Source organism: Macrobrachium nipponense, chromosome 15 (genome assembly GCF_015104395.2).
Source record: "Macrobrachium nipponense isolate FS-2020 chromosome 15, ASM1510439v2, whole genome shotgun sequence".
In the NCBI taxonomy this organism is placed as follows: domain Eukaryota; kingdom Metazoa; phylum Arthropoda; class Malacostraca; order Decapoda; family Palaemonidae; genus Macrobrachium; species Macrobrachium nipponense.
In genome coordinates, this window is record NC_087208.1 from 26,888,422 (window position 1) to 26,900,921 (window position 12,500).

Below are 12,500 nucleotides of genomic sequence, written 5' to 3' on the forward strand. Positions count from 1 at the left end.
TTAAAAATTAAAAATCAAAGTAAAAACAAATAAAGGTAAAGAGAGAGAGAACAACCCCAAACACCAACCGTCCATAATGTAGAGAGAGAGATGGAATGACTAAAAAACCAGTTGACGAAGACGACGTCAACTATGCCAGGTATAGAGTTGCTGAGGAGGAACCACGCTTCTAATTGCAAAATCGAAATAAAAAAAGAACAATTCAAAATAATAGATTAGATCGTCAAAAATCCTGACCACCTAACTACCCTCGAGTCGTTATACATTAAGAAACTTGTTCCTTCACTCAATAGCAATACCTCCTCAGCAACTCTATACCTGGCATAGTTGACGTCGTCTTCGTCAACTGGTTTTTTAGTCATTCCATCTTCTCTCTACATTATGGACGGTTGGTGTTTGGGGTTGTTCTCTCTCTCTTTACCTTTGTTTGTTTTTACTTTGATTTTTAATTTTTAAGACCATTTTAATATTTGTGAGTTCCTTTTTATCATTGAATGTTATTTATGTGTCTCTTTGCTCTTTTACAGACTGATGATGCACAGAAGTTTTATGTGCGAAACGTTTCGTTGTAAATAAACCTGATTCCTTTTAATCGTTGTATCATGGACACCTTCTGAAGCTCCTATATATTTATTTAACTGAGCCTCTATATATATATATATATGTGTGTGTGTGTGTGTGTGTGTGTGTGTGTGTGTGTTTTGTGTTAGTCTCCCGCTATCATTAAAATTGGCATAAGCAATATATGCAAAACATAAATAACTTTGTAATGGCAAGATGTAAACCAAATGAGTTCATATAAAAAAAAAAAATGAAATACGCAGAAGTGAAACATAGGACTTCCGCGAAAGAGAATCCTTCAAAAAAGCTGGGAAAAGCTGAAACGAGGTTTCCAAACACAATACTCGTCTGGAAACTTTATGAGACTCAACATAAAGTTATATATTCAAGACACTTGTCCTCTGATACGTGTCGAGACTTTTACAAAATATCTTTTAATGACCCTTTTCAAAAGACCTCATGAACACGCAAAAAGTCCAAACAAATATATACTTATGCCAAAAGTAATATTCTGACTTCTCCAATAATGCAAAAAAGGAGAAAATAACTACATAGAATAAATGAATAATAAAAAATGAATTTTATTATATTAAATAAGGTAAAGAAAATATTTATAGCAGCGATTTGGGCTAAGCATAAATCGGAAAGGAAACATTACATCATATAACTACATAAAACTTTTATGTATGTTGAAAAATTAATTGCAAAATGTGAATAAAGCATAGAGTGACCTATAAATGTACCTGGTTTGAAAAACAGAATATGAAGAATTTTGCAAAAGGGACAATATACGTTATAAAGTCTTGATTAAGCATATAAAACACAAGTACGAAGATGATAATCAAATAGTAATGGTAAATAATTACACGCAACAGAAAAGAACATACTAAGTATCCTCTAAATAAAAAAAGTTCTTAAATAAGTGACGGGTATCCCCGTGACAAAAAAGAAAAAAAAAACAAAAAAAAACATAATAAGCGTTCACTAAATAAGACAAAATTCTTAGAAAAAGTCACTCATATACTAGTGAATGGACAGAGATATTTATAGTCACAGATATGAGGAAACAGACAGGCAGACCGACAGAAAGAAAGGAGGTAACAAATATAAAAGCTAAAAACCGAAGGTTCAAAGACAGCTGAGTCAAATCCTCGGAAAACATAAAAATATCTTTCACGTCGGAAAAAAAAACAAAAAACATAGGAACATATGTCTCCACTGACAAAACATTTACAAATGCTATACAAAACAACAACCCGAGCACGGCGCTGAGTACAGACAACAACATCAACAACAACAAGAGCGAAACAGCATATCTAGCGCGCAAGAACAACGATATACTCAGGGCGGAGTATACCAGGAGCAATGGGAACGCCGGCGAACGTATATTGCTGTTATGATAAAAAAAAAAGAAAAAAATAATAAAAATAAAATGCACGCGAGAAAAAATGCTGCATAAAAGTGTGAATAGCGGAGTGGTGATTGATGAAACTGGGCCATGGAGATAGAATGAAAGGGATGAAGCGGACGGAATCAACGAGAGAGAGAGAGAGAGAGAGAGAGAGAGAGAGAGAGAGAGAGAGAGAGAGGTTGTCTGATTAAATGGGCAAGAACCATACAAAGGCAAGGGGATAGAGAGAAAGAAGGAAAATGCTTGGACTGAATGGATGAGATCCTTACAAAAGGAGAGAGAGAGAGAGAGAGAGAGAGAGAGAGAGAGAGAGAGAGAGAGGTGTTTTGATTGAAAGAACAAAACCCATCCAAATTATGAGAGAGAGAGAGAGAGAGAGAGAGAGAGATAAATGATGCAAATGAAAATAATCACACTGAAATGACTTGCTAAAACTCAACGTAATGGAAACCTAAACATAAAAAGGACAATATTAGTAAATTAGTAGTAGACACAGAAAGAAACATAAAAATACAAAGCACAAAGATCCAAATAAAAGATATAGCCCAGGTACAAAAACGTAGAGAGAGAGAAGAGCTTTTCTGAGCATTACATATCTAAGAAGTGATACAGACACAAATCGGACAAACACGAATGAAACAGGAATTCCCCGAAAGAATTAAACCTGAAGGGAAAATAAAAATAAAAATTGGTGTCGAAAGATAAAAAAAGAAAAGAAAAGCACCAATGCGAAATAAATGAAAAATATAGTCAAAATAGAAAATTAAATAAATAAAGGGAATGAGAGCTAACAGAGGAATCCATAAAAAAGACAGATGAAAGCGAAAGCCCAAAGGGAAAAGAAATAAAAAGATATCAAGATGAAAATTGAATAGTGCTAGATATGAAAGTCAAAAATAAAATTGGAAAATATGTCGGGTGCTGAAATTTCGTCCAACAAAAAGGAAAGTTCTAAAATTAATATACGATACAAAAAGAAAGTCAACGCATTTACCCGACGGATTCATTCGCCGTTTGTGTTCTCTGACCAAAGTTGTTCAGCTTAACTTAACCTGATTTACTTTGAGGAATATTTATAATAAGCAATAAGGGGAGACTAAAATGAAAACTTAATTTTCCATTAGGTGGCTCCTAAAGAAACGAAAACGAGGCCGTTACGTTACAGGAATAACCAAGTAAAAAATGCGCCGAAGCTTCTTCAGCGCAATCGATATTCCTGTACAGCGTATGAAACCGCGGCCCACGAAACTCTCAGCCACATCCCGGTGGTGGCTTGTGTTGTTGGCACCTATAGTGGTGCAAGACGCACGACCATGGCTAACTTTAACCCTAAAGAAAATGAAATAACGCGATTAAGTTTAAATTGAAATTTGGTATGTTTAATGATTGGAGGATGGTTGATCATCGTACCAATTTGCAGCCCTCTAGCCTCAATGGTTTTTAATATTTGAGGGTGGACAGAAAAAGTGCGGACGGACAGAAAAATAGCAGAAAACTAAAAACGAAAGAAAAAGACATCTATAAACGAAATCGAGGCCGTTGCGTTAAAAAAAAAATAAAGGTAAAAAAAATCCTTTCAAAGCACTCCAACCCACTTCCAAAACCCAGCCCAAGATTCCTTTGCATATGGCGGCAAATATCATTGTGTGAACTCAGCAGATGATATCCATTCTCTTCTTGTAAAGTTCCTTTTTTTTCCGGTGGAGAATATGAAGAGAATATAGACATTAATACCAAAGGAAAGAGGTTCAAGCGAGCACGGGAGAGGCCAGGCATAAAGGAAAAATAATTAAAATGGACGGGGATATATATTTGGAAGACTTTAGATAAAACTAGATGGTAGAAAGCAATGTGCGTAATTGAATGGGTAAATTAAAGATGGCTGATTGAAATGAAGGGAAATGACGTATGTGTCTGGGGAATGATGCTCACGAAAGGGAAATGAATGAAGCTGGCCAAAAAGACAATGGACGATAAAGAGGTAAACAAACAAATGCCAAATAACAGAAGAAATGTGAAAAGGAAAATGCGTCAATAACGGAAGATGAATAACCAAGAAAGGGGATAACCTGCAGTTCCAAATGAATGACGGATGACGATAGAGATGGAAATAATTAAAGGTGCAAACGATAATGGACAGGTGACCAAAACGGAAATAAACTAGGGCAATAAAAGAATGTATAAACGAAAGGTAGATAAGCAACACGGGCGATAAGGGAAGATGCAAAGGGTGGGCGGAATCTGCAAACGAACGAAAGATAAGGGAGATAACGGAAGACGACAAAAGATGGGAGATGCTACAAGATGTAAGCGTCCGAGATGAGGGAAGATACTGGAGAAGGGTGCCTGAAGATGATGCAGAATCACTGGCTGTGTTTTTAGCGAAGAGGAAAGACAAAGAAATCGGAAAAAAATAGATATGGATGACAAACGATAATCATTATTATTACTATTATTATATCATATTCAGAAGATGTAACATATTCATATGTAACAAGCCCACAAGGGCGATTGACTTGAGATTCAAGTTTCCAAAGAATATGTTGTTCATTAGGAAGGAGAGTACCCAGTAGGGGGGTAGTGCCGTCAGTGCACCTCATGCAGTGCACTGTAGGCAATACTTAAGGTTCTTTGCTGGGTGCCTTCAGCCCCTTGCTGGAACCCCCTTTCGTTCCTGTGACTGTACCTCCTTTCATAATCTTTCTTCCATCTTACTTTCCACCCTTTCCTAACAATTGCTTCATAGTGCAACAACTGCGAGGTTTTCCTCCTGTTACACCAATCAACCCTTTTACAGTCGGTTTTCAATTCAGCGCTGAATGGCCTCATAGGTCCCAGTGATTGGACTTTGCCCTAAATTCCATATTCAATTCTATTAGGAAGGAGTAAGAGGAGGTAAGGGGAAATAAGAGAAATAAGAGAGCTCGCATGTCAAAAATAAAAAAAAAAATAAATTATTAAACAAATAAATAAAATCTATATTAAAATGGAAGGAGAATAGTATTAGGGTAATAATGTATTGCACCTTCGCTTGAACTTCTGAAAAAGTTCCAATTGCACTACCTCCTCTGGGAGGCTGTTCCACAGTCCCACGGTGTGAGGAATAAAGGACCTCTAGAACTGAGAAGTTCGACAGCGAGGAGGCACATTGACTGCATATTGTATAACTTAAAATTTTCGACAATTAAGAAAGTGCATTTTTATGGATGCGTAGGAATGTGGATGATGGTCAAGCGTTAACTAATCAAGATAATTACGATGTACTGACGGTGGATAACAATGTGTGCAGATGGTCACGGTCACTAATTAAAGAGAGGGAATGGATGACCAACCACTTGGATGACGTCCGTAACTCGTCAGAGGAAATAGTAGATGGATGATCACGAAGCACAATATTCAAATGTATCATAAATGATGTCATAATAACTTTTCTGACACAAGGCAGGTATTCAGCCCATCCTAAACATTTCTTACATGCTACTGGCTTCAATCCCTCCTCTGCAGCACACCTTCATTTCAGTTCACTATTCTGTAACGTTTGGGTTCTGCTTTACATCTAATTGACCTCTGGCGTCGCCAACACTTCTCAGGATTGCAGATACCTTTATTGAACCGAATATAGAATTTACGCCAGAGGTCAAGCACTGAAACGGAAACTGACAGTAAAAGTTCTGGAAGGTGTAACAGGAGGAAAACCTCGCAATTGCACTATGAATCAACTGTTAGGAGATGGTGGAAAGTTAGATGGAAGAAAGAGAACATGACAGGACGTACAGCAAAAGAAACGAAAGGGGTTGCAGCTGGGGTTGCAGCTAGGGGCCGAAGGCACGCTGCAAAGAACCTTACGTAATGCTTATACTGCAACTGACGGCCCTAGCCCCCTGCGGAAGACACCTTTATGCAGCTGCATTCTTCAAGTCTTTTAAGAACACCTTGCTTAAATGTTCACATTTTGCAAATCTTGTTATTTTCAGACGCTTATCTTACATCAACAGATATGATAAATCAAAATGTCGAAGAGTATACTTGATCCAAACTTCCCCTTGTCCCCTCTCCTAACAATACTGTGTAATTTCAATTCTAAAGATTAATAACCACGTCGACAAACAGACTTGACATGCAAATTATTCCCGTAACTACTTAACGAGCTTCTTCCAAATCCTTTGTCGTTATATTTCCAGAATAAGAAAAATTAATGTATCAAAGAAAAACAATTACTGTGCAGCAGGCTAACTACCAGCTGTGGAGCAAAGGAAAACCCATAACTGCCTCTGGAATCTACACTTTTATACTTCTTGAAGCACACCTACCACCGTCTGATTAAATCTTTAAAACGTCTTTAGGATAAAACTCTCCCTCAGCAAATCTATCTTACTGAAAACTTATTTGCGTTCCTTGCAGTTATAAACAGCATTTCGAATTTATTCAGCCCAATCATAATACCTAGTGTTTCCTAGTTAACCTTATATTGTCTTCCATTATTTTCTTCTTTCACCGAAATAATTAACATTTTTTCAGATTTTAATACTTAATATGATAAATATATAGAGTACTTACTATCATCAGTATTGCCAATTGCTTCAATCCCTGCGTGTGATCTACTTTTGCCCATATCATAAAAATATCCAAGTATATGTCTCCTTTTCCTGAGAACTCGACCAGGTCTAACACATATTATTAGTATTAAAAAGTATCTCATTAGCAGTAATACCAGTAATATGTAAGTCCTAATATATTTCACAAAGTTTCAACAAAATTCGGGGTATCCAGTTACTATAACATTAATACCAAAATGTGTATTTAGTGGCAACAGAATAAATTTTTTTATATATTCACCAATGAAAAAGATTATTTCAGTGTACAGAAAATTCCTTAATCCAATTTGAAAAGAAAAAATTAAATCACTACTTTCTGGTGAGCAATTTCACCTTAGCAACCAAAAACTAGAACACCCTTCAGGAGAAAACCCTAGAGGCCATTAAAATCTATAGATAAAGCCGTGAGCCAACATACTATTAAAACAAAAAGAAAATGAATAAAATCACTGAGAAATAGGAAGTAATATTCGGGCTAACAAAGTCTATTGAGGAACCAAAACACCTTTTTATTCCTCCGGAAAAGAAAAAAAATGAGAAAGTACCTTTCAACAAAAACACTATTCCAATGAAAAGAAGTTCAAGGATTCATTAAAATGAATAAAAAAAAACACAAAAAACAAAAAAAGAAAGAACCGAATAAAAGCGGCACCGCAGAACGCCAGTTATTCGGTAAATTATTATAAAAATTCCGACCTGAGAAAGAGTTCGTGGATTCTGACATTTTCTTTATGCGTGAATATTACTGACTCGACTTCCGTAATGCCTTTCGTAAATTTACATTTTACTGAATATAAAGTGAACTTATTCACATATCAAAGGCATACAGAGAGAGAGAGAGAGAGAGAGAGAGAGAGAGAGAGAGGGGCGGGGGGCCGACCTCAATGTGGATAAATGAAATGGTTCCAAGATTGCTGACATCAGCAATTCGGGTGAATAGGGGCCGAGAAAGGGGAGGGGTTAAGGTGGCAGCCATATTGATTCGACATCCTTACCCCCCATACCCCTCCCTATGCCCCTACCCTCCAACCCGCCCCCTTCTAACATCTTATTCCTTCACTTTGAATAAGTCTGACCCGAACCTTTCCTGATCCTTAAATAGATGACCTGGGTCGAACCCTTAACTTCCTTCTAATGCTCTCTCTCTCTCTCTCTCTCTCTCTCTCTCTCTCTCTCTCTCGCTAGGCAAGAACTCGTCGAATGGCTTGAGACTGTTTGTAACTTAATAATCTTTTTTTATCTAACTTTCAAAATTTTATTTTCTCTCTCTCTCTCTCTCCCCTTCGTTTTCACGAACTAAATCAATTTCGCTTTTTCCAAAAATGTTGTTCTTTCTACTTAGCTTTATTTGGTTTACCTTTTTTTACGTTACTTGCGTTAGTTTGTTTGTTGTCTTCGCCGGTCCCGAATGCCTTTGAGCTTTTTAGTCGTTAATGCAATTTTGTGAAGATAAATAATCTTCATCTGGTTCGCGCGAGTTTGCTTAAGTCCGACTAAGTTTTATTCCTCCTTGGTCTGGTTGTCGGTATCTGCCATGTGTGTCTCGGTTGTGATTATTTCCAGCCAACATACACACACATGTACACATACATTATGTCTGTGTAAACCTACATCAGAAGCTATGATTGATATTTTATAAGTTTCCTTTATGAGAGCCAGTATTTTTCTACTTTTGTCTACGTGCAACAGATATCTACGAACATACATTCATATATATATATATATATATATATATATATATATATATATATATATTATATATATATATATATATAAAATTAACGACATATATACATACATAAATACATTAACACAATCCATATATATATATATATATATATATATATAATATATATATATATATATATATATATATATATATATGTGTGTGTGTGTGTGTGTGTGTGTGTGTGTGTGTGTGTGTGTAAATAAACTGAATAGAGAATGAATGAAATATAGAATTTAGGCCAACGGCCAAGCGCTTTGTCCTATGAGGTCATTCAGCGCTGAAAGGGCAACTGAGAGTAGAGGTTCGAACTTGCATTTGTTCTAAGAAACAAATGTTGGGAGAGGATGGATAGCAAGACGGAAGAAAGGGAACATAAAAGGAGATACGGTAAAAGGAATGCTAGCGGTCGCCGCTAGGGGCCAAAGGGACGCTGCTAAGAACCTCAAGTAATGCATACAATGCACAGGGTGAGGGACACTGACGGCAGAGAGAAATGTCACAGATTGTCCCTGTCATATCAGGCGCCTTGCCCAGCGAAATTCACAATTCCCGTTCGTCTCCCCTCGCCACCTTTCTCTTGTTATTGGCGAAAGCAATAGGTTGTGCTGCGAGGCTCTCGACAATTCCCTCCGTGAAACATTTCTTCTCCGGCGATGCTTTTTCATCTTTAACACCTTCTGGCTCACACCCATTTTTCACGGCTTCCAGTTTGCCTACTTCTCCTCCCCCCGCATTTGGGTTATGTGCTGCCAGGCTGGAGGCAGGAGGATACAGACTGGAACGCTTCCGTAATCGTCGCTTCTCTTCACATTTTTTTTTTTTTTTTGGGGGGGGGGGGAGGGGGTTAGGGGGCATAGTATGGTGGTGGATCTTTACGACAATTTCAAATCCCCCCCCCTTTTTTATAGACTTTTCTATATAACTTCTATATAATTTGAAATAAATTAAATTTTACATACATATACATAAATATAATAAACACGCACACGCATACACACACACAACACACACACACACACACACACACACACACCACACACACACACATATATATATATATATATATATATACACACACACACACACACACACACACATATATATATAAATATATATATATATATATATATGCGTGTGTGTGTGTCATTCAAAATAGCCCCATAAAACTCAATCTTGGCTTCGGGAATTTAAAGAGTTATTTCCAGAAATTTCATCTCTTAAATTGATTTACATTTTGTTTTTCAATATACTGTGTTAGCTAAAAAAAAAAAAACAACACTATATAAAGGAAAACATTGAATAAAAAATGAAATATTTCCCTAATTCTCTCTCTCTCTCTCTCTGTAGCCTTTTTATGACCTAATTCTAAAAAATATTCTATTTTTATCTAATTCCAGTTTAACCAATCATTATCAAACGGCCTTCTAATCGTTCGTGAAAAAAAGTTGTAGTCAAGTAAATTAATTAAAAAGTCTAAGTCCAGAAACACAAGAGTGCAACAGATAAACGATTAAAAGCTCTCTCTCTCTCTCTCTATTCCCAAACCCCTGGCTCCCGGCAGACACTAGTACTCATTTTTCAGTTTCAATGAGGTCGATTGGTTGGTGTGTGTTTTATATATATATATATATATATATATATATATATATATATATATATATATATATATATATATATATATATATATATGACGTCGACGGTATCACGTACATATGTATGTAGATGCGCGCGCACACACACACACACACACACACACACACACACACACTCCCTCTCTCTCTAGAAGCAATAAGGAAGCTTCGTTGAACAACCAGTGAACAGGAAAATCCCCCATACCAGCCTATTATATGGTCGACTTCCCCGACCCAAGACAGGGTCAAATCGACCGTATTAGAGACACGGCAAATTATGATCCCATAATTATGAAATATGGAGATTCTTCCACCTACTTTTTCTTCCCGTTTTTTTTTACGGCGGCGTATTTTTGAAGATCTCTCCCGTTTGAATGGTTCAAGAGTAAAGTATTATTTTTTCGCTTTAGTGAAGGACGTGTTAGGATTTGTCATTTTCTTTCCAAATTCTTTTTTTTTTTTTTTTGAGAGAAAGTTTGAGGACTCATTTTCCTCAAACTTTACATTCCACTTTGATCGGATACCTGAGAAATTTATCTCTATTTTGCCATTTTCGTGACAAAAATTTTCTTAGGTTTTTTGTCTCTTGTAAATAAGGAGTAAATAGATTTTCTTTTCACGTTTTTATGCAGAGCGTTTTATGTATATCATACTTTCACAATCTTGTCTTTCCTCTCTTTTTTTCTATTTGATGGAAAGCGTACGGAATTTCTTTTTTACTGTTTTTGGAAGAATTCTTAGTGATTCACTTGTGTCTGTTGAGAAAATGTCAGTAACCTATGCAGGACCTTTTAAAACTTTGATAAAGTAGCGTGTTTTTGTGTATAAATAAATCTTTTTGTGTTTTTGTGTATAAATAAATCTTAATGTGTTTGCTGTTCTTGTCGTTATGAGACATGCCGGAAGAAGAAAACGAGAATGTGAAATAGACTGCAAGTGATAAGTGTGCACAGAAAGATAGCAAATACCTCAAGTATGGAAGTAGAGCGAGAGACACATAAAAGTCAAGAAACAAGAAAGTCCATGAAACACTCAGATGATGAGATAAATAGGTTAAAGATAATAGCGTTGTTCACTTAAGGAGAAAGAAGATAGCAAGAAAGGGATGAGAGTACTGTAATGATATGATATATAGAAAAAGGTATAACAGAATATGTGACTTGTAAAGAGAGACTGACAAAAAGAGTAAAGCATAAAGGGAGTAACAGTGCAAAGATTAACAACAGAAAGACAATAGTATCCTTGTAGAATGTACAACAGAAATAAAAGAAATACTAACGCAGAATTAAGGAGATACTCTAAGTCATACTACGAGAAAGTCAATTGATTTTGAAAAAAAAAAATTAACAAGGAGGGAGTAAATATTTAATAAAATGAGCAAAAGGTACAAGAAAATACAGAAATATGCATGAGAAAACCAGCATACATCTGGAAAGAGTTTTCAGTGAATAAAACAAGAATAAAAACCAAACAAAAGCCCACTTTCCCAAAACGTTGATAAACAAATATTTAAAGTGCGATGATATAATAGCAAGAGTAAATAACCATTTCAACAGCAAATATCCGACAAATTTTAAGGGCAACTAAAATGAGAGAGAGAGAGAGAGAGAGAGAGAGAGAGAGAGAGAGAGAGAGAGAGAGGAGAGGAGAGACCCAGAGAGACGATGGAAAGAGAGAGAGAGAGAGAGAGAGAGAGAGAGAGAGAGAGAGAGAGAGACTAAATGCGGTGATATGAAATTTATATAATTCGACTTAAATCTTTAAAAAATCGATTACGACAGAAACAATAATAATAATAATAACAACAACAACAAAAACAGTAATAATAATAATAATAATAATAATAATAAAGGATTCGACGTAATCGAAATCTTTATAGAAACAAAATGATTAGTCATTAAACATTCATACTAATGCAAGAGTAAAATAAAGAATCTATTAATGATATAAAAGTTTCCTAACACGAGGATGAAATTAAATCAGATAAAAAAAAAAGTCAAGGAATCACAAACATTCCAAAGCAAGTTTGGAAATAAGAATCATTCTCTCTCTCTCTCTCTCTTCTCTCTCTCTCTCTCTTCTCTCTCTCTCTCGGCTTCCAATATATTTCCTCAAAAAAATAGGAGTCCACCGACAGAAGGCATAATCCAAAAAGTTATATACTGGACTTTCCTGTCAATAATATTGCGGACAAAGAAAAGTAAACTATTGTGTACCCGTTTCACATGACATCGTAAAAACACACAGAAAAGCCTTCCTCTCTCTTCACAACATTTTATACCAATGTCACTTCCCTGTTCCCTGAACTCAATATTTTACCCATTTATATACGTCCGGAAAAATGCATCCCTTCCCCCCACCCCGTCTCTCTCTCCCTCTGCAGAGCCATACAGATTTCTTTCTTTATTTTCTGACTCCAGAAAGATGCTTTCCTAAGTTGTTTAGTAACAATCAGATCATGCATATGTGTAGTGGAATTGAATGGAAAAGAGAATTTAGGTCAAAGCCCTAGCACTGGGACTTAAGAGGTTATTCGGCGCTTAAAACAGAAATTGGGAGTAGAAAGGCTTGCA

At 36.0% G+C, this 12,500-nt stretch overlaps 1 protein-coding gene across 1 annotated transcript in view; it reads right to left on the reverse strand.

Moving 5' to 3' along the window:
- Positions 1–12,500, reverse strand: part of LOC135227050 (cell adhesion molecule Dscam1-like) — a 343,394-nt gene that overhangs the window by 287,046 nt on the left and 43,848 nt on the right.